The 23,588-nt window shown below is 43.0% G+C and overlaps 1 pseudogene across 1 annotated transcript; it reads right to left on the bottom strand.

Annotated features, from left to right (window-relative positions):
* Positions 1-22,335: 22,335 nt before the first annotated feature.
* Positions 22,336-22,892, bottom strand: LOC311179011 (small ribosomal subunit protein eS12-like; annotated as a pseudogene). Its single transcript has one exon. The product of its transcript is annotated as a small ribosomal subunit protein eS12-like (transcript).
* Positions 22,893-23,588: the final 696 nt, after the last annotated feature.

Genomic DNA, 23,588 nt, shown 5'->3' with positions numbered 1-23,588 from the left:
TCATTTCCCTTTCCCTTGTAAATAAACCTCTTATTAACCTTTTGTGTGCGCCTGCAGTGGAGTATTCATAAGTCCCTTTCAAACATGCAGGTGAGGACCCACAGCCAGGCAACCCGTTTTTATATCAGGGCTGCTCCGTAACAATCCTACAAATCTAAGCCTTTGGAAATAGGAAGAAAAAGTTTTATTAATCACAAGAGTTACATGACTTTGTTTATCACTTTAGGGTTTTTAGTGTTCCAGCCTTTTTATAAGAAGCCAATCCTGGGGTATCATGTACAGCAGCTGAAAGAGCAAAATCAACAGTTATCTTTTAAGCAAAAGGAGCCATCTCTTGTTAGCCACCTAGCAGGCAATCCTTGGGTTTCCTATAACAGAACCTGAAAAAGCAAAATCAAAGTATCAGCAATTAACTTTGAATTAAAAGGAGTCATCTCCTTACTTCTGTTAGTTCCTCTGGAACAGAAGCTGAAAGAGCAGATTCAACATCAAAGCACAGAGTACACCTCCCCCACACTAGGGAGGGACAGCAACAACACAGGTATGAAAACCTGGTAGGTAGTTACAGGATGCACCATAAAGAGAGCTTTCCGCTACAGACTTTCCTCAATAGGAAGCAGACAGGCAATTGCTTGTCTTACACCAGCAATTAAATCCAGAATTCAAATGGCAAACATGCCCCCCCCCAAATTGTGTAGACAGAATTCACAGCAGCAAATCCTTTCAGACTCAGACAAAATCTTTTTAATTTTTTTGATCCAGACTTTGCAGAAATTCAAGTTATCTCCAAGAATCCATCAAGGCTACCAGCAATTACCAGTTACTGCTTTAGGCTACTCTGTTGTTGACATCCTGGCATACATTTGCTAATTTAAACACCACTGCTCCACAGTTGGCTTGCAAAACCCCTCAGGCAGAGGTCAGGAAATAGTAGAAGTCAAAGCAACATATCACTGAAGAATCATTATTGCCTTTAGAAATGCTAATGAGACAGCAGAGATCACAAAAAGAAAAAAGGTCTAAAGTCCTAGCAACAAGAACCTCTGAGTTTCACAAGAGCCTGCCAAGTGGTCTCAGATGCCATCTTTGATCTGGCCACATGGTCCAACATACTACCTAATCCTTTTAGTAAAAACTGTTGTACAGAACAATTTCGACAAAATGAAATCTCTTAGCAAGTCACTATAAACAAATTACACACAGACATACCAAATAGTCACAAAGCCCAAGTCAGTTTTTTAACAGCAAATTTACATATGAAACAAACACACTAGAGAAACCAAAAATCACATTTGTGCTTATGGTAGCCAGTGCCATAGGGAAGCTCAATTTCCCCATGGGGCTGACTGACCACAGATGGCTCTGTCCTAAATCACGCTGGGCACCAAATCTGTTACAGGGCAGGGAGAGGGGCAGCCCAGACCCCGCAAACCTGCCTGCTCTATATAGGTTCTGCCATCCGCCGCATCAACACAAGACACATGAGACTTTAATGGGAAGGAACTTTAATACAATTAGGAAACAATACAGGAAAGGCAAAGAATCTAGTTTCTAGATCAAGCACCCAAAGTGATCCATCCCTCGTGGGTAAAAGTCCATCCAAATGGGATTGGCCCAGAGCAAGGCCCCAAAGCCTGCCCCAAGTCTAAAGGACCTTCCAGTGGGACCCACAGAAAAGGGTCAGAAACAACCAGACAAGTCTGGAGGGAAAAGAGCAAAATCAAAAGCAAGACAAAAACCGCCATTGGCACCTTCCCACGGGTCTCACCCACATCTGTGTCACCCCGTCCACGACCACAAGGCAAGCGCAGGTTCTTCATGTGCCTCTCAGCTCCATGCACCTCCTCCAGGGCTCCTTCTGGCTCCATCCTGCTTCCTCCCTTCCTTAGTCTCCTCTGCAGCTGCTTCTCCCTGCTCAGCTCCACCCTCCTTTTGGGTGGGGCAGGAAACCTGGAACCTCCCCCTTTCCTGGGGACCCCCCTGTTACAAGGGGACTGGAGGAGGAGGGAGCAGGATGGAGAGCAAGGAAGAGACCTGGAGGAGGCACATGGAAGAGGCTGCACTTGCTTCCTGGCCTTGGACCAGTTGAAGCAGACGTGGGCGAGAGACCCGTGGGGAGGTGACAGTGGCAGCTTTTATCTTTATTTTGATTTTGCTCTTTTCCTCCCAGACTTCCTTGGCTGTTTCTGATCCCTTTCCTATGGTCCCACTGGAAGGTGCTGTGGCAGCTTTCAGGCCTTGCTCTGGGCCAATCCTGTTTGGATGGACTTTTACCCATGAAGGGACGGGTAACTTGGGGAGCTTGATTTAGAAACTATATTCTTTGTCTTTCCTGTATCGTTCACTGATTGTATTAAAGTTCCTTTTCACTGAAGGTCTTATATGTTTTGTCTTGAATGCTGCAGATGGCAGAACCGATTTAGAGCAGGCAGGTTTGGGGGTTCTGGGGTGCCCTTCTCCCTGCCCTGTAACAGATTAACTGACCAGATGGAGATGTGGAGATGTTTTAACGTGATTCTCATTTTATGCTATCGTTTTATTATTTCTTTCATTCACTGCATGCTTTATGTTTTCAGGAATACAGCATGAGAATTATAAATCCGCTTGAGAGAGCGATTGCTAGTGAACTGACTTAGCCAACGGTAGGTGAGAATTCTATCGTGATTGCCAGCAGAGTCCCTTCACCCAAAAATCTAAGTGTCTTAACTGAACATTGTAAATTTTTATGCAAAATAATTTATTGAAATGCCCACACTATTTGAAAGGCAAAACACATATTATATTTTTTGTGTTTTTTAAAATCATTAAGACATAAAGGGGTATCTGGTACCTTGGTAAATTTGCCTCCTTAGTGTTCTGCTGCAACAATCTGAAAGATTTATTTTCCGGGTTGTTCTTGGGGCTTCTTTCTGGAGGTGGTGCAGTTCTTTCGTGAAGATGCGAGGACTCTCTAGTGCTCGGCCTCCAGACTGGATGTCTGTCTCCGGGGTCCTAGTCTCTGCGGATGCCCTGGGTCAAAACACAGTCTTTCTCCCGCAGCATCTTTATCAATCGTCTGCTGCAGACAGCTTCGCTTCCCTGCAAAATATTCTGCAGAACGTTGGCTTCCCGTTTTACTATTTAATGGTGAGTCTGTCTCTCTTAGCCTCCGACTCTAACCCCAGTATTCTGAGCCGCTGTGATTGACGGGATTCTTCCTGCCGGCTGCATTCTTCCATCTCAACTTGGCTTTTGCTTTCTTTATGGGAGTGAAAGCAGTATTTTTAAACCTTTGGGCAGCAAGCAACTATTTCTTAGTGTAAGAGCTGAAAATAATGGTCGGTTTCTTACCTGGCCCCACAGCGGGTCTTTTCTAATCACTTAAATAACCTGTCTTCAATAATGATGTCTCTCACCTGCTTCATCCCTCAGGACCAGCTCTGTGTCAGCCACCTCTCACCTGTACCATTTTCCTTGATCTTTATCTGATATGTTAGAAAAAGCAGGAAAAAAAAATACTTGCACACATGTAGGCCACACACACACACACACACACACAATGGGTTTCTTTTTACTTGGTCGCTTTGGTCCTTATAAATTACCTTCAGGCTAAGGTGCTCTGCAACTATTGCCTTAGATGTAGACAGATACAGAGAATTTAGTCAAATTATACACTTTTAAGTATCTAAGTAGCCTTGAAAAGCAGGGTTTTGATTTGCAAGGACAAATCTTTTGGAGAGAGAACAGGTTTTGGAATTCACAAAGGCCACTTTTGCATATCAAAAGTGGTGCCCCAAAGGAATCAAGGCTTAGGGCTTCTGCCACTTAATTTATTTCTTTTTTTCTTTCTTTCTTCTTCATCTTTTTTTTTTTTTTTTTCAAAAAACAATATCATCTTTCTTTACCAAGCAAGGCTAGAAAGAAAGCCTGGGAGGGCCTCCCCGGTGGCGCAGCGGTTGAGCGCTGGGTTGCGAAGCTGCCCGCGGCCTCTGCGGCGCCAGTTCAATCCCCGGCTGCTCCCCGGCCACCAGAGGAGGGTCCCACATGGCGCGCAGACCTCTCCTGCCGCCCGCTGCTCCCCTCAGCAGTGTACTTCGGTCCTTCTGCCTGCTCTGCTCCCCGCTCTGGCTCTGGTGAATTCTCTCACCCTCCCGCGCTTCTGACTGTACCCAGTGCATGTATAAACAAAACAAATAAATAAATAAATAAATAACATGCCTCTTAAAAAAAAAAAAAAAAGAAAGCCTGGGAGAGCAACGGTTTAATTGTTGATATAAAGGCATATCAGCAGAAATGGGCCGGGTCTCTGGAATACCCCTCCTTTGGCAGCAGAAAACATTAAAACAGGGCCTGGTTTGAATCAAGGATGGTGAAAGTCCCGTGTTTCACTTGCCACCGACACCTGAAACAATGATGAACCTTGTAGAGCAGTGTCAGGCCAAACCTGAAGGCAGAGGTGGCTGACAGGCCAGCGAGGAGGGGCACACGGGGTCTCTGTCCGGTGCCTCCCAGGAGAGATGGTCCTTCAAGGAGAAGGTGGCCTTCTAGCACCAACACTGGGAAACTTTGCAGAGTGAAAGGGAGCATGATTGATTATTCAACCAGCAAGGCCTATTTAGTCACCTTAACAGAGGAATCTAAAAGCCTGAAGACCCCTATGAAATCACAGATTTCACAATATCATTGACTGATATTAAGTTTATACTTAACAGTCAAAACCGTTGGGCAACAAGCAACTATTACGGGAAGCCTTGAGTCAGAACGTGGCCGAAATAGCCCCATCGAGAATTTCACTGGTCAAAAAACAGACTCTTATTTTTAGCTGTGTTTTGACTTAGGGGGACTTAGATGAGCTACATCCCATAAAGTAAACAGGACGGGTAGTACAGCTTCCCTTCTTCAATGGAGGAATTGAGGCTCAAAGACATTTACTCATCAGCCCAATTCTCAAATACTTTAAGGTAAGGTGCTGGGTGCTGGATCCTCATCGTCTGACTCTTTGTGCCTATTTACCCTCTCCATCCCCCTCTTGCCTCCTCCTGCACCTGCTCCTTTTCCTCTTCCTCCCCCCATTTTTGCTAAGGCACACTTATCCCTTAACCTCTACTTCCATAAATGTATCTTCTTTTCCTGTGGTTGAGGGAGTCAGGTTTGAAGAGCAGGATGGGATTCCAGATTGGTCTGTCAGGCTGGTGCATAATGATTTTTTGCTGTTTATTTTTCTTGAGCTTAGATGTAGCTGGTAAGGGCTCCAGTTTCTGATTTTCTGTTGTTTCCTCTTGACTCTTACTGCTACTTATTAAAACCTACTTCTATTTGTGTGACTTATTTCCTTGGTCCATTATAGCATAGCTCCCACTGGGGCTCACTTTTATATCACATGATGAAAACGTTGCTTGTATAGAGTAGACATAGTTTGTTGAGCCCATTCATGCGCCAAGAAGCAAGGGCCCTCATTGAGCATGGCCCTGGATCAAAGGGAAAGCTGACTCACTAATTTTAAGTTCGGTTTCACTGGAGTGTCCCTAAATTACCCTGCGTGCAAAGACCTGTCTTCAACAACTCAACAAGGGTTATTCTCAGACTCCATCACCACCAAAACATGCTTCCCAATCACTTGACCAGCTTGTCAAAAGTGCAGATCATCAGACTCATTATTAAAAATTCTGCTTCAGCGGATTGGGAGTAGAGCCTCTCCCCATCTACTTCATAATCATTTCATAAATGCCCTAAGGAATATGGTAAAGGCATCATTTCAATGTGAGCTTTGACTCAGCTTCCCCAATGTAAAACACACTTTGTGTCCTTGCCAGCATTTCCTCTGCTATTAAGTACTGATTTTGATAAATTACGCACCTGTAGATATAGGTCACACCTATTTTGTGCTCTAATTGTAAACTATGAGCATGATGGGTTTGGGGTGGGGGGCTGTAAGCTCGGGTGACTCTGTTGCAGACGTATTCCAGAGGCTGGCTGAGTAATCTGCTCGCACAAGCACTGGGCCTGGTGCCCCCAAGGGGCCTGTTTGCAGACTAAGTGGGATTATGCTTTGGAAGAAAACACGTTAAAGCTTGAAGTCTTGTCCTGTTGGTAGGCCGCCGACGAGAAATAATTGCCAGCATGTTCCTGAAATGTACTTGCTAGTGGGAAAAAAAAAAAAAAGGAAAGGGTAAAACAATGTGGGTTTTGTATAAGAAGGAAAGGACATTATAGCAATTTGCTCACTCTCAATGGGAAAAAAATCCTTTCAGTGGTTATTTTGATGACTGAAAAAATGTTTAGTGAAAAAATAAAAGAAAAAATGTGATTTTTATCGCACCTACAGCAACATTTACCTTGGGGCCATGGGAAATGCATGTTGACTGTATATCAAGGAAAGTAGAAATACATTAATCACAAAGTGTGTAGTTGCAAACTGTTCTGGAGGACATATACTAATGAGCTCTGAACTCTAGCTGTGGCTTGCCTTACACGTTTTAATAGCATATGGCAATGCATCCTTCTTGGATTTAATCTATTAGGTATATAGTTTCCAAGAACATGGAACCCATTCATTAAAAACACAAACTTATGGCACAGTGAGCCTTAACCTGAATGGGTTGTTATCTGTCCTGATCCATTTATATCCATTAGCAACTTTTTACATAGATAAACCTTTTTCTTATTTTTATTCTAGTGTCCTAAAAGCACACTAATTCTCCCTGCAAAAACTCACTCTTCATTTTATTCTTGGAGAATTTTAGTGAAAATCAGGAATATGCATTGTCTGGAAAAATCACACTGGTAGAAGAAGTCTCTGAGCTTTTCTGGGGGGCAAGTTCAGACGAAGACAGTCACTACCCCATTAGGTAAGCAAGTATTTAAAAAAAATGGAATGTTCTGGGTTATAACTCTCAACCCAATAGAGATGGTCATTTGCCATCCATGGAAAGAACTCTCCAGACAGTGCTGGGTGCAGCTGAACCAGGTGAGGCCGTATTAGAGGCTGATGCATCAGGGCACCAGTGCGGAGAATGACTATGCCTGACCCCACAGGGGAGTTAGGAGAAGATATTTAAAGGGCAGGTCTACCAGGCGGGCAGAGGCGGGCAGCATCATGGCTTGCTCTGCGTTGGGCCACACCTGGGCACGTGAAGAGGAGTTACATCCCCACTGGGCCTGTGGGCTCTAGGCCTCCTCCCAGAGAGCGATCCCTCCATCGGGATGTAAGGCTTGTTGCCTGTCCGGGTGCTGCATGGTCAGCGTGGTGGCTGAGTGGCTTGGACAGGGCCCACCAGTGCATACTTTAGTCCCTCTGCTCTAGCAGGACTCGGGGCCACTCACCCGATCAGCTTACGAGTCCTTTCACCCCAGCTGTCTGCATTGCACATTCACATGCAGTTCCAAGAAGCCCTGTGGAGAGCGTCCAGGTGCCCTCCCTTAACTGGGCCAACCCGTGTTTCCCCAGCCCTGCTCATAGTGCAGCTGCGTCTCCCTCCTCATCGCACCCATGGCGGGCATTTCGGAGCCCAGTGCCACCTGTGCTTTGTCTTTTTATATCACTGCCGTTCTCATCAAAACATATGTAAAGACTATTCATTGATGGACGCACACTGCTGAAGGAGTTATACCAGACAGACGCGTGCAACGCCAAGAATTACCACAAGCCAAAGTTGTGCAGTTGCCTCTGAGGACTCCTGTTTCTCTGCAAATGGTCCTACCCGATTTCCATGCTTGAATTAAATTCTTTGGGTTTTGAACTTTGCATGCAGCAGTGTGTGTGTGTGTGTGTGTGTGTGTGTGTGTCTTCTTTCACACCACGTGATTTTTGTGAAACTCATGTTGTTTCAACAGTTGTAGGGATTTAATTTTTTTTGCTGAATCATTTTTATTATTTATTGTCTCACATAGGACCATTGACTTGTTCCTTCTATCAATGGAAGGACATTTGAGCTTATCCTTATGGGGTTTGCTTGTTTTGTTTTCTCACTTCACTTTCTGTTGTTTATGTGTTTTTATTGAGGTGTCAGTGACATATATTATCACCCTAGCTTCGGGGGTACCCGTGCAGATATGCACTGAGATGGCCATCACAGTGCCTCAAGTCAACAGACAGAGTTGCAGTATTTTTTTTTTTTTTCCCATGTTGAGAACCTTCAAGACCTGCTCTCTGGACAACTTTCAATTATGTGCCACAGATTGGCTGTGGTTGGCCGGCTCCATTCCATTCTGAGGACGCTTTTTAATTGGAAGTTTACCCACTTCTTTTTTGCCCACCTTCATTATCTTCATTGTTTATAGTCTATTTTACCACCAATTTATTATGTTTTGATGAGAATGACATCTTTATCAGTTTTATTAATTGAGTAGCACCAAAAACCTAGAATAGAGCCCAGACCGTGGTAAATAATAAATACTTGTTAACTAGAAATAAGTGAAACAATAATAGGAGATGATTCCATTGATTTACCTTGAAGTCCTTTTTTGGGAAAACAATGCAAATTCTTATATTTTGGAGTTTTTCTAAGTTTTTATTCCCATGGCTCTGGTACTTATATGACATTTACAGGTGACTGTCTGATAAAATAATGATTTTGGAATTTGCATGGACTATGCTACCAGTGTGTATAAGTAATCTGGAGAAGTAGAGGTCAAATAGCTTTTGATGACAAATATATCACACAAATTGAAAGATACGAGTTTAATCACAATGATCAGAAGTATCTGACATTCAACTTATAAAAATAAGATTGAACTATCAAATGTCAATAACCCATACTATCATATAATATTTTAAATTTACAAATATCTAGGAAATACCCTAATTCAGCACTCTAGATAAAAACAGGGAAATTCTTTTTCCTTTTCATAAGAATAGAAATCACAGGTATCAAATATTTAAATTATAAATTTAGTGTTTCTCTTATTGAATTATAAGGATTTGACAACATCCAAGAGAGGTGAATTATCAAGTTATTAATGGTTTGTATGACATGCATTTAATTAACTGAATTAATAATGAAGAGTGGCATTACAAGAGCTATTCAATTCATCTACTATATAATAATATACCAGTTAACACTTAAGAAAAGTGGCCAGTCATTATCAATGTATCATTGTGCATCGTACTAACATTAATCAGATCAAATTAATGTAGTGTTACTTTTATCTTAAGCAGGTATTAACGAATGCTTCATCTTTATAAAATATTGCCATTACATATTATCAAAATATCAGATATTAACTTAATGTTTAGCATAAAAAGGTTCATTTGATGCTCATGTTAATGAGAACTTTGTTTTTATTCCCTTTTATTGCAGGTATAATTAAGGACTGGTATTACAAAGGCTTTTTCACATTATTTAAATATATAACAGGACCACCTTCAAAGGTGTACAGGTGAGGAATAATAATACATTTAAAGCGATGGAAATTCCTTTTCACACTCCACTTTTAGCCAGTAGATCAGTTCATTTCTATTAAGAGACAGAAATATGACTTCATATTAATGATGGAATCAAAACAGATGGAGCAATCTAATGGTTCAGGCAGGAAATTGGAGCAGGAATTATAGCTTCTTACCCTCATATCAACCACTGATTCACTAAATGACCTTGGGCAAATTACTTAAGCTGCCAGGTCAAATTTTCTAAGTGTGTGTCTTCTTTTTTTATGCCCAGAGCTCATATTAACAGGAAAGGAAGCTCTAGAGATATAGAAAAAGGAAATGATATAATATACAGTGGAGGAAAAAGCCTTCGGCATGAGAGAGATTAAGTGGCTTACCTAAAGTTCCAGTGAGTGTGGGGCAATCGGGGATTCAGATTCAAATATGACTCATTGGTCTTCAATTTCTAAAACTTCAGTATCAGCATAATAATAGCTACTCTGAATATTCATTATGATCCTTTGAATTTAAGGCTTGCCTGGCAAATATAGACATTTAGTGAATACAATTGTCTTCATCTTTCGTCTGATAGAGTACTATCAATTTTTATTTTTTTTAAAAGATTTATTTATTTATACGAGAACTGGGGTACAGTCAGAGGCGTGGGAGGATGAGAGAGTTCACCAGAGACAGAGTGGGGAACAGAACAGGCTGACAGACCAAAGGCCCTTCTGAGGGGAGCCCACGATTTTTATTCTTGAAACAACAACTAGATGTATGTGCTCATTTAATCTCAACCCCAACCTCATCTTCCTAGTGTTTATTATTCCTCACCCAGACACTCATTTATCCGGAAGTGTTTGCAGAGACTCCGTTGTTTCCTCACTCACTCCCAGCTTCATTGCTTGTGAGTTTTATTGAAGTAACACTGTAGTATCACATTTTATAGGTTTCAGCTGTGCATCATTACAAATCAGCATCTGTATATACCATATTAAGCACATCACTACGATTCCAATTCTACTCTTAGATATAGATGGTATTTAAGAGCACTGGGGGCCTCCCTGGTTGTCGAGGGGTTATGTCTCAGCGCTGTCACAGCTGTGGCCTGAGTTCCATTCCTGGCCAGGGAGCCACATGGCGCAGCAGACCTCTCCTCTCTCCCTGCTGCTCCCCTCCGCAGTGTGTTTCAGTCAGTCTGCCTGTTCTGCTCCCCACTCTGTCTCTGGTGAATTCTCTCCCCCCCTACACCTCTGACCTACACCCCAGTTCTTCTACACACGCACACACACACACACAAACACAGACACACATAGGAGCATTGGAATGAGTGGGGGGAGGGCAGGGCTCCTGGGACATGTGTCAGCCGCACGGTGAGAAAGCCTGGGATGGAGGGCAGCACCAGGCCTCTCTCTTCTTGCCCTGTGCTGGCCACATCCATTACATCAACACCGCACAGTGATTCCACCGCTGCCTTGTGACTCAGCTCTGTCCACACATTTCCATCCAAGCTGACGTTGCTCTAATTCAAGTTTAAATTATCTCTTGAGACTTTTGACCAGCCCTCTGGGTTCTAACACCTCCTCCTCATTGTACACCCCACAACCCTTACGTCCCTGTGAACCATTAGCATCCATTTTAATCAGGTATATTAATCTCAATTATGTCTAATACCCCGTCCATAGGTAACGTCCATAGATCTTTGCTTATGCTTTCTCCTCGGCTGGAAAAGCCCGCTGTAACTTGAATTTCACCTCCAGAAAACGCTGGTGCTTTGTTCATACCAATTACTGGGGTTTTCCTCTGTATTCACTCACACCGTAGGATATATCTGTACAATTTAATTTAGTCTATTGTTTTATAACGACCAGCTTCTCCCTCTGTTTTGTTTTTTTTATCAAATATTGTTCCTTCCTAGATGGTGTTCGCCATAGCTCTTGAGTAGTTCAAATGTCAAAGAAAAAAATCACTCCAGATAGAGTTAAACAGAGACGGAGAACTTTGTGCAAGACTACTGCAAGAAGCAAGATGGAAGTCAGCTCCGCTGCAGGAAGACAAGGGGTGAGGCTGTTTGAAGCTTGGAGGTGACTTGTTGGAAAAGCACTGGAAGCTGTTAGCTGGGGAGTTGGTTATTGGATTGGGCCATTTTTTTAATTGGCATTAATTAGTGCTTATATAATTTAGGTTCCTGCCCTCCCCAGAGACGGGGAAGTAGCAATGCTATTGTCTTTCCATTCTGTTTCAAAGGGATGACTCCAGGGTCCTTTACCAAGAAAGATATTCCTGAGTCACAAGACTGGCAAAGACTGGGAGAAGATTTGCATCTCAAAAGGAGCCGAGAAAGAAATCACAACTGCAAGCTTTCTAAAACAAATGCTGGAAGAAAAGGTGGGTTGTGGGTCAGGGTCTCTAGCTGGGAAGAATCCTGTCTAAGGTTTAGTTTAAAGTTCAGTCAAGCTGCAGGGCGTGTAAAGGCCAGCAGTACTCAGGGTTCTGAGACAGGTCGTGCGCACTGTATATTTTACTGCCTCTATGTCCTACGAAACCTGGCAGGACATAGTAGCGCAAACATTCACGGTCTCATTATCATCTGTGCCCCATTCAAGGACACCACTGAGCACAGCTGCTGGCAGAACGGCTATTTCTTTTTCTTGCTTTACTTCTCTTATTTGCATGCTGACAGATTTTTTCCTTATTTTCCCTTCCTTTTCTCAAGCTGCATTCTCCTTAGGTTCCGGATCCTAAGGCCTTTATTTCTGGCTCATGCCAGAAGGAACCCACCTCTTCCTGTATGCAGAGGCCACCCAAGTCCTGGGTCCATCCTGGACTGGACCCTGCATCGATTTAACTCCACACTAAGCAGAACTTCTTAATGAGAAAGAAGACACTCTGGTAACTACCACCCAGGGTCTAAATAGAGGCCATATCGTGGTAAGTGTGCACACACATGCACACATGTGTGCTCACACCTACACTGTGCCTGGAAGAGGTGAGGTGGGAGAGAGTTGGCAAGGAAGAGGGAAGCTCATCATTCCACATGCATGAATGTTGAGTTAATGATAAATGGATATTGGTATTTATTTCAAAATTGATTTTAACTTTAGCATGCAAATATTACATACAGTAGAAACTTCATGTATTTAGGCATATCATTTCAAAGCCAATATCCTGCTCTTTGGAGCATCAAGGGAAAAAAAGAAAACCTAATTGTTTCTTCTCAGTGACTTTCTATGTAATTAATAAAAATTCCTGCCAGTCTTGAAAGGGCTAGTCATTAAACCCCTGGTTGTATTATAAGGCAAAAGTACAGTGTGGGTTTGTGTCCTCAAAAAAGATTGTGTAAATTCACACTCAGCTTTGTGTAGTTTCCAGGAACTGTGCTGAGACAGGGCTAATAGTATGGGTGTTAAATTATGAGTGTTCATAATTTAAGATGGCAATGGGAAAATGTGAGATGTCCACAAGGTAATAAAATGTATACTTACAGGAAATCCATAAACAAAGTAAAAATTCTAAGTGTACAAATAGAGAAAATAGTGTACGAAGAATTAGAAAACAAAACTAGAAAAAGGAGAGTTATAATCATGTAGATTATTTACAGAAAATGGAGCTTCTCTTATACAGAATTTCAGGATATAAGATAAAGCAAGACTGCTGGTCAGTGATGGGGAAATGCTAATAAGAGCTACAGCAGTGACACCGCCTGGATGGCCTGGGGTCTGCTGCGATCCTTCTCACTCCATTCACACATAAACACCCCTATGTTTATGAAGAGAGTCCAAGAGAAGAACAGGTAATGTTAAGTTCTTATTTTGCATCTTCTCTTGCAGAGGTATTTTCTGGTCTCCTTGATTGTCTCAATGTTAATACTTCTGTTTAAATATAAAGAGACAAGGGCTCAGCTGTTGAACATTTTGCTGAACCACCTACCACTTGAAATAGAAAATGAAAAAGTAGATGAAAAAAACATAAATGCAAAAGTGTGTTTTTTAAAGTCAATTACTAAAATAGATATAACACTCATGAGCGTAATAACAGAAGAATGAGCAAATATAGATAAAATGGGTTCAAGTAGAGGTAAACTAAAATAAAGAGAATTTTTAAGAGAAAACTACATGCAATTTCAAACCACGCTTAATCAAAAATCTATAGAAAGGAATAATTTTTATCCACCTATAGTTTCAATTTTTCAATTACCAAAATTCCCCTCAGTAATGGAAAGTATGACATATCGATTGTCATAAAAACACAGTGAAGTTGAGTAAAGTTAAAAACGGTAACAAGCATGTTGATTTGTCCTTTCCAGAACATTATATTGCTGCTTCTCTATGTCATTGAACATAGCATGGAAAGTTTTCCAATTCATTATATGAAGCAAGCAATACATGATGATATCAGTTGAGGATAAAAGGCTTTTAATAAATTTCAGATACCATTTATATTGAGTATATATATATATATATATATATATATATATATATATGCAGGCCCTAAATTATTAAAATATATAATGGAGACTATTTGACACAATTGAACAGCCTAAACATTATTTCAAGTGAAGAACTAAATAATTTAGTTAGAACAATAATGTACATATTGTATAAGTTAAAAAAAATGGAACTAGAGGAAATATTGAAAAGAAGATATAAAACATCTTTCTGATTGTTTGATTTTGTATCTTAAAAACACTCAAATGGGCTTCCCTGGGGGCGCAAGGGGTTAAGCACAGTACTATGAAGCTATCCGCAGCCATTGCAGCACGGGTTCGATTCCCGGCTGGCCAGGGAGCTACCCACATGGTGCAGCAGACCTCTCCTGTTTCCCTGCTGCTCCCCTCAGCAGTGTATTTCAGTAGATCTGCCTGTTCTGTTCCCTGCTCTGTCTCTTGTGAATCCTCTCACCCCCAGCATCTCTGGCCTGTACCCCAACTCTTGTATGCATAAATAAATAAATCTTAAAAAAATAAAATGGAAAAGGAAATACAAAATATTTGTCTTTATGAGCACCCGTGATTTCCTCACCCGCAGCAAGACCTGTAGGTGGCCCCATGGGGGTTAGAATGTAGGCAGCGCCTTGATCACTCTCTTCCCAGGCAGTGGCCATGGACACACCCCATCATTTGTAGCCCTTGGTCTGTGTGTCTGAGGGCAGAACCTTACCTGATGGTTTGCACAAGAGCAGAGCTGTACCCACAGGCTGTAATGGGAGACACTTGTTTTTACTTTTCCTGGGCTTTGCATTTTTAGCATTTTCTGTTTGCTTGTCCCATGCTGAGGTGCTTCATTGTAACTAACTGTGGCTTTTTACTCAGACCTGCCCAATTGTTGTACTTCCTGCTGCTTTCCCTGTATTGTTGGAAATCTGGCATTAGCCTTACAAACCACCCGAGGGCCGGCCTTTGGCTCCATTTCTGTGGGGACGCAGGGGGGGTCAGGCATTAGGCATAACTGTGATATAGTCCATTAGCCTCGAGTCTTTATCGGATCCTCTGAGGTTGGCCGAGTGTTCCAGGCAGACTTTAAATAAAACTAATTTATTGACTTAGTGTAGAGCTTTATTGCCTGAATCATTTTGAACTGCCTGTGGCCATCTTTGTTTGTTAATGCATTTATTCATTTTTACTCTTTACATACTGTTGATTTTGGAATATTTTATTGTCTGTGAATATTGTGTTGGGTTATGTAGTGTTCTCGCAAAATGCCACGTTAAGTTGGACTCTCAGGCACCACACGTTGTGTTTGCCATTTTCCTTGAAGGTAGAACTATGCACATTTAAGAAGCTACAGAAAACCTGCTTGTAAGCACAAAGTGAGACGCAAATGTAAAAATGATCTGTGGTGATTGAAAGGTTTTGGCGCAGTAAAGAGAGAGAGTCAGGCCCAGTTTCTGAAAGGCAGAGATTTTATTGTGCTCTTGGGTAGGTTCACCTACCCCCATGGAGGCCAGAGAAGTCTCACCCGTTGGCGTTGGCGGAACCAGGGTAAGCTTTTATAGGGCGGGGTCTGGCCTTGCCAGGAGGTGGAGAATGTGGAGTCGAAATTGCTTTTCAAAGAAGTTTTTTTTTCTCTCAGAACTGGTTGTTCTTTCATCCCTGCTTATCAGGTCCAGGTCTAGCTGGTCTCCAGGATGCTGGTGGCGGCAGTTTCAAGTTCCCCCTTTTCTGTCCCATCCCTGCTCCGGCCTAGACCTTACAGTGATATCAAGAATCCTCTAAATATTAGGCAAAAGCCAGTGAAAAAACATGAAGCTGTAAATTGGTACATCACATTAATACATTGGCTTAGCCATATTAATTTGAGGAAGGTGGTGAAATTGGTCTTCAGTAAGGTAATTTTCCAAGCTTCTTAAAAAAATGATGAGTCTGTAAAATATCAATATTTCTATACAACACACAAAACCTACAAACATTTAAAAAAGTCTAGTGCTATCTTGAAGTCTATGAAAATCACCTCCAAAATAGCAAAGACACTGATTTACTTTTGTTTTGGCTGAATTCCTAAGAAAAGTTCTACGAAGGGAATTCATTGTTGATATTTCAGTGATTCATGGAATCAAGATCAATGAGAAGTGCTTTGGCTGAAACATTTTCAAAGTGTGTCGGTCTCTGGCGTTTTGGGATGATCTGAGTGGGTTGTCATAAATAACCCCAGGTGGCCAGTTCAATGACAAGTCCAGGTAACCTGCTAGAGGTGACATTTACTGTGGAAGGCTCCGTAATATATATCCTTACAGATTATCATGCCCCAAATATGGCTGGGATTAGGTTTCCTTTCAATCAAAAAGGAATTATAATTTTAGAAGCTAAACTAATAATATTATTAATAACATTAGATAGAAAATTATGCAAGGTCGGATTTCATCTGTAATGATTCAACACTTAATAACATAAAAGGAATTTCTTTGTCTTTTAAGTTCTGTTTCATGTGCTGTGTCCCTGACTTTTCATATAATTGTCAATAACACAAATTTCTGTAAGAAATACGAGTCAAGATACTCAAATAATATGAGGACATCTTTTTCCTACTTTGCCTTCATTATGTTTTGCATTATTGTTGGCACTCTATGCTTGTTCTCCTGTTATATGTCTTCTGTTGTTATCTTTATTTTCTGTTTGAACACCCCAACTTTCATTAACAAATGGAAATTCAAGCAAACTACTCCATATGTGTATGCTGGACAAATGGAAATAAGAAGTGATTGATCTTTACTCAAGGAAAAAGAGAGAAATTGCATTGCTCTGTGGGTGGAGAAAGGCTCCTGGAGTTTGCTGATACAAAATGCTGAGGACAATTGGTTCATAAAATGTCCCCAATTTAAATTCTTTTGCTCCTGTCCTTTTCAGAATGAGACAAATCGATCTATTTATTGTTAGGAGTCATTTGCAGGGAACATGGCAAGTTTTCAGAAGCATCCTTTCAGCCGCAGGTTTTTCAGCTAACGTACTTCCATTTTCTGATGTCTCTTCAGAGCTCAGTGTCCCCCTCCGATGGCCCAGGGTTCCTGGAGTGACTGCCAGAGAGACGGTGCAGGGCCGGGCCCCGAGTCCTGGCTCTGGAACAGATACGCTAGTATTCGGCGTTAACTTGTTCAGTTTCTCTTGCTTTGCTTCTATCTCACTGTAGGAAAACGTGGCTGAGACTCTATGTATGAAATTTTGAGATGCCGCTTGAAAGATTTCAGTGACTCCAAAGGAATTTAATTTAGAAAGAATTCATTAAGTCATCTCTTAAGATGCTGGCTGCAAGGAACGCTGTGTGGCCAGTTTTCTGTCTTCGGGTAACATGGGGACGTGCTGGCCCTTGTGCCCTCGGGCAGAGAGCTGCAAATGTGCAGAAAACAGAGAAACCATTAACATGTAGGCTGAGAGTTGGTGAGATAGTCAGGGTGACGCCATAAACAAAAAGCAGAAGCTTTGCTTCAGAGAAGTCTCCGCTGCAGGGGCCAGGCTGACTTTCCGAGATGGAAAGTCTGGTGTGAACCCCAGTTATGAGGATGGAAGGGGATCCCAAGGAACGCAGAACCCCCCGGTGTATCTGGAAAGCTCTGAGGAAAACAAAATGTGAAAACCAAGCCAAGGTTCACTGACAGGACATCAAAGAAGCCAAATGGCCCCAAAAGGAACAACAAAAAGAGTTTGGGGTGTATTACCCATTGTGGAAAGGCAGGTAGGCAGCCAGGTAAGATGGTCACTCCTGGTGCAAGGGGTCAAGCACCGCACTGTGAAGCTGTCCGCAGCCTCTGCAGCAAGAGTTCGATTCCCGGCCAGGGAGCTACCCACTTGGCGCGGCAGACCTCTCCTGTCTCCCCTGTTGCTCCCTTCAGCAGTGTTTTCCATCCATCTGCCTGTTCTGCTCCCCACTCTGTCTCTGGTGAATCTTCTCACTGCTTTCCCCATCTCTGGCCTTCACCCCAACTCTTGTATGCATAAATAAATAAATCTTTAAAACAAAGATGGTCAGTCCTTAAAATCCATTAATATTAATGAGGAAAGGGCAGAGGAACATGAGAACTAGGAGATATAAACAGAATAAAAATGTGTATTGTTGGGGCTTCCCATTCGCAGACTCCTGTCCTGAAGGATGCAGAGTCTCACTTCCTGCTGCCCTCACCCCTTGTTTCTGTTCTTGGGGTTTGGACAGGAGAGGTTGCTTCTCACACTGGCTTCATATTAAGTGTTTGAATAAAATTTGCTAAGAAAAAAATTGTCCTGTTTCTTTTTACAGGTATATTCTAGTTTATTCACAGCTCAACAAGGTGAGGATTCTTGAAAATGAACTGTAAAGAGGATGGAAATGAGAGAAATTATTTATGAGTATTTGTGTCCATGAGGGCCAAACTTGATGATAAATAATTAGTTGTCTTGATAAAATAAATGATGTGCAATATATACTTTATCTAATGCAATTATGGAGCTTTAAAATGTACAGGCCTCATGAAGTTGTAAGTCTTAATTTATTGGAGTAATAAAAACAAAAGTAAATCAATTCATTTTTGCCTTAGGAATCACTGAAATGAAACTTCCTGCCATTTAATTACGTCTTTCAAAGGGCTAGAATTTTTTCATCGCCGCAAGCTCCCCTTCCATCCTCGTAATTGGGGTTCACACCAGACTTTCCATCTCGGAAAGTCAGCCTGGCCACTGCAGCGGAGGCTTCTCTGAAGCGAGGCTTCTGCTTTTTTGTTTATGGCGTCACCCTGACTATCTCATCAACTCTCAGCCTACATGTTGATGGTTTCTGTTTTCTGTAATATCTTGGCCTTTCTGTTGATTTAATACAGTGTATCTGTGCACTTCATATTGTTTAAAAAGAAAATCTGTGAGTGAGCGAGGAGGACAACACGTTCTTTGAGGACAGTAAACTTACATTCTGTAGAACTACTGTTTAGATGTTATTAAGATATTCAAATTAGGCTAGAAGCTCCTGGGGAGGGCGTTTGTCCTAATAGAAGGGTTCTATAGATATGACAGGCAGGGGGACCCCTTGTGGCCCAGGGGTTTAAGTCTCAGTGCTTTACCTCTAGGGCCTGAGTTCGATCCCCCGGCAGGGAGCTACCCACATGGCGCAGCAGACCTTGCTGTCTCCCCGCTGCCCCCTCAACAGTGGATTTCAGTAGATCCGCCTGTTCTGCTCCCCACTCTGTCTCTGAGGAATCCTCTCATCTTCCCCACCTATGGCCTGCACACCCCTCCCCCCCAGTTCGTCTCTGCAAAAATAAATACATAAAAATCTTAAAAAAAAAAAAAAAAAGAAGCAGCAATGGCAGGCAGGGGTCGGAGAGCAGAGAAGGTGTCTGCGTGAAGCTGCCACATCCTCGCTCTCTGGTGAGCCGCACTGAACACCCGCAGAGGAAAACGGGGCACGGGGGGCTGTCTCCCTTGCACACGCTACAGCAAGCACCATTCTGTCTCCAGAATACTGAGGCTTCAGGGATTCTCCAAAATCTCCTCCCAGTTGGACAGACGCAGGCAGATACTTAAGAGCTAAGGTGGTGGAGAGCCTCATGGCTGTTCGGGGGCGTCCGCCTCTCAGAAGCTTGACGTGCAATAAAGTAAGAAAGTGACACAGAGAAATGACTGAGTCACAGACCCCGGCCCTCTCGCCTGCAACTCAACACAGCTTTCTACCGTGGAGATAGTGACGTGCGCCACCGATGCAACGCCTGAGTTTAACCTGCACTTCGTTTCCATCTGCATCTCTTAGTTGAAATAGTTTCAAACTTAATGGTTCTCAGTTTACTCATCTGCATTAAGGAAATCTGCATAATCACCTATATGTATATGGGTGTGTAGGTGTCTGTGTGTGTCATCAGTTTTTATACTATGTACAAGTTAAATGAATTAATATCAATTAAAATTGTCATTACTATGCTAACTCTACGGATAAACTCACCATTATGCTAGGAAAATGATATCAAATAGAGATAATCAGCCTCCTAAACCCCTTCCTCTTTTCTGCTCACAATTGACCCAGCTAAGACAGCATGCATATGGTTTTACTTGCCAGAATTAAATGCACCAAAAAAAAAATTAAATGCATATAACAAGAAATATTTGATTGCTTTGGTCTTAAGTAAATTTGTGGCTAATTTCTTCCATTCGAAATATAAGTCACCATAACATTTGTAAAACTGCCTGCGATGACTCTTAAGTTTTTTTGGTATAATTGAGATTTCATTTATATTTTTTTAGAAATACATTTTAAAAAATATTGTCATTAGCTACATTTTCCTTCTAATAAATTAAAACGTATTAACCAAAACTAAGTCTCATTGACCTTCCACTTTTCTCCTCTCAAAGGAGAGCCACTAGTAATCGGTGGACTTCTTCCTTCAATATTTTTGCCGTGCATTAACATTTTATCTGTATGTCGCGGAGTGTTTCTCTGCTTAAAAGGCTTCCGATTCCTTGAATCATCTGCTATTTTTCATTTTGCTTCGTAATCTATTTCAGGGATATTTGTATGTACCTATAAATCTGCCACCTTGGAAAGGTGCTGATTTTCCTTAATCCAGTATTTCTTGATGTGCAGGAGAATGTGATATGAGTTTCTTTCTGATTCTAAATTGCCCAATCCTGTTAAAAGTTATCCTTAGACAAAAAAATAAAAAAATAAAACAATAAGAATGCCGTTATGCAATGTTCAGGTTGGTTTTACGACATCACTTGCCCAAGTTTTCTCCTCCTCAGAGCAATTCTCAGGAAGCACAGGCTGGAGACTTGGTGGCTTGAGGGAAGCTGCGGCTCTTGTGAGCCCGGGCGACGGGAAGAACCAGGGTCTCTGGCCCCGCGTTTTCTGTCTCTGGTCTTTAGCTCGTTGCTTCTCCATGGGGTATGGTGAGTGTGGGAGACGCTGAGGGGGCGCAGAACATGCCCCCTCAAATGTGCCATGTGACATAACACTCCATTGGAACCACAGGCAGCTGAGAAACAGCGTTGTCCCCCAAGAGCAAGAGATGAATCTCCCATCTAAAGCACCACAGGGCAGAAAGTGTCCTTGGCCCCCAAATCAAGGACTGTAGGGCTCAGTCCAAATACCACGTGTTGCTCATGAACTAATTTACTATCCCAGGCACAAACCCCTTTGTTCTGTCAATTCTTCACAAATTCAGTGCTTTTGTGTCTAAAAGGCGGAGACCTCCTGCCTTGGTCACCCAAGTCACAATGTTCCTGACTGAGCTACCACCGCAATGTAACCACAAACGTGCAGCACTGAGAGCTGACAATTCTCTTACGCACAGCCTCCGCTAAAAGTCCAGTTCTCACTCATGTGTGGTCGACAGGAAAAACAATCAGATGAACTAAGTAAAATAAAAGTAAAATTTAAGAATAGAACTGAGTCTCATTTTTTGGAAAGATTTATTTATTTATGCATACAGGACCTGGGGTTCAGGCCAGAGGTGCAGGGGGTGAGAGGATTCACCAGAGGCAGAGTGGGAAACAGAACAGGCAGATCTACAGAAACACACTGCTGCGGGGAGCAGCGGGAGACAGGAGAGGGCTGCTGCGCCCTGAGGGTAGCTCCCTGAACGGGGATCGAACTTGTGCTGCGGAAGCTGCGGACAGCTTCTCAGTGATATGCTTAACCTCTTGCACCACCAGGGAGGCCCAGAACTGAGCCACATATTTTTATGGGACTCCTATTTCAATTAAATCAAGTTTGATTCCTGTTAATCTATCTTATGCCAAATTAATTTTATGGCCAAAGACTCTAGAAAGGCGGAAAGGCAATGTTTTCGCCCAAGGCACTCTACATGAATGCTCAGGAGGACGAGACTTTCCGTGTGTTTATTCTCAGACTGTAGCATGTGGTCGTGTCTGCCCCACGCAGTGCAGCCCCGGTGCCTGCAGCTTCATCCTCCAGCAGCTTGGCCCTGGTGCCAGGGCTGCTCTCTCTGCGGGCTCGGCTCTGCCAGCGGCAGCAGGCACCCTGACAGGTCCATTTCCTCTCGATTTAATGTCCGTGATGCAAACAGATTGAGGGGGACATAAGAGAGTGACCCTGAAGGCCCTTCCCTGACAGCCTCGGCCACACAGCTGGTGGGCGCGTCCCCTGGACACAGGATTCAAACACTGAGACCCTCAGACAAGTGAGGGGCAGAGGAGAGGCGGGGAGGCCCTCTCGCAGCCTCTTGTCCCTCACTTTCCCTTCATCTTTAGGCCAAAGCCCTGAGAAACAAGTTCTGTTGAGATTCCTCTTGCCATTTCACCTCTCCAGCGCTGCCCTGGTGTCGTTTTCTGAGCTTTTCATTATCCAGGAAGGAAGCAGCTGCGCAGCCACTGCCCTCAGTCATCCGCTGACAGAACCTCGGCCCGACACATTTGTCTTCCACCTGGGAGGCTCCTCAGACTGGCTTTTCCGAACCTTGCCTCAGCAAGGAGGGAAGCCAGGGAGCTGGAATATTTCACTCCCCCACACGCTGTTCTCGCTAGCTCTCTTGTTCTCCCATCCCAGAAACTAGTTCGTCTTTTATCTTAGCTGCTTAAATTATATTTTAAATCTTTTCAAACAGCCGAGAGCTTTGGATGGACTAGGCAAGAGGCAGGGAACGAAAAAGATGAACGTGGTTATTCAAAACAACAAGCGCTTTCATTTACCACTTGTTACTATTTTTACTTTTTTTTTTTTTTTTTGATGAGCCAATTTTTTTATTTGCTCATTTCTTGCATTTGAAGTACTCCTCGATGACATCCTTGGCCTGAGACTCTTTGCCATAGTCCTTAACTACCACAGAAGTGCAGCCAACCACTTTACGGGGCTTCCCCTCTCTGTCAATTTTACAGAGGCCTACCCATTCGCCCAGGTTTTTGTTGTCATCAACCCTAATTAAGATGATCTGGTGTTCAGCACAAAGGGTCTCCACCAACTTGACGTACTTGGGTTCATCACAGTTGGATGCAAGCACACAAAGATGGGCTTGGTGCTTGTCTAAGGCTTTTGTCAGCTTTGCGAATTCCACGTGTTAGGCCATCGTGAAGGAGGGCGGTCTTCAGCACCTCTTGCAAAGCAGTATCAACGTCCATGACACCTCCAGCAGCAATGCCTTCCTCGGCCACGGCGGTGGATTACGGGTGGAGCCGAATCTTGAATGCACCTGAGCCTCCGCCTCTGCGCTACTCGGGCGGCAGGGAAAGAGTATTTTTACTTTTTTCTTGTTAAAATATAGTTGGGGCCTCCCTGGGGGCACGAGGGGTTAAGTCTCAGCACTCAGAATCTGTCCGCAGCCTCTGCAGCACGGGTTCGATTCCCGGCCGGCCAGGGAGATACCCACATGGCACAGCAGACCTCTCTTGTCTCATCCGCTGCTCCCCTCAGCAGTGGATTTCAGTGGAGCCGCCTGTTCTGTTCCCTGCTCTATCTCTGGTGAATCCTCTCACCCCCCACACCTCTGGCCTGTACCCCAGTTCTTATATGCATGAATAAAAAAAATCTTTTAAAAATAATAAAATAAAATACAGATGGGATGAATAGACATTGACGTCTCCTGTGGATAGATGACACCTTCTTTAAAGCCGCAGTGCGGAACAGGGCGGCAGGGTCTGCGTCCATTTACATGCTCGACCTGCAGAAAACCTTCCCGCCAGGACGGCTGCTCTCTGCAGGCCAGTGCAGCCTCCCACTTCCGCCACGTTGATCTCATCACACACAAGAGAGCCATGATATTATTAACAGGTTAGCACGTGGATATGTTTTCTGCTTTATTTCCATTAGAATGTGTTTGGATGCAAGTCGCAAGCATTAAT

Source organism: Talpa europaea (genome assembly GCF_964194135.1).
Source record: "Talpa europaea genome assembly, chromosome: 10".
Taxonomy (NCBI): Eukaryota; Metazoa; Chordata; class Mammalia; order Eulipotyphla; family Talpidae; genus Talpa; species Talpa europaea.
The sequence above is the reverse complement of the archived record's forward strand: the minus strand, read 5'-3'. Positions and strand labels throughout refer to the sequence as shown.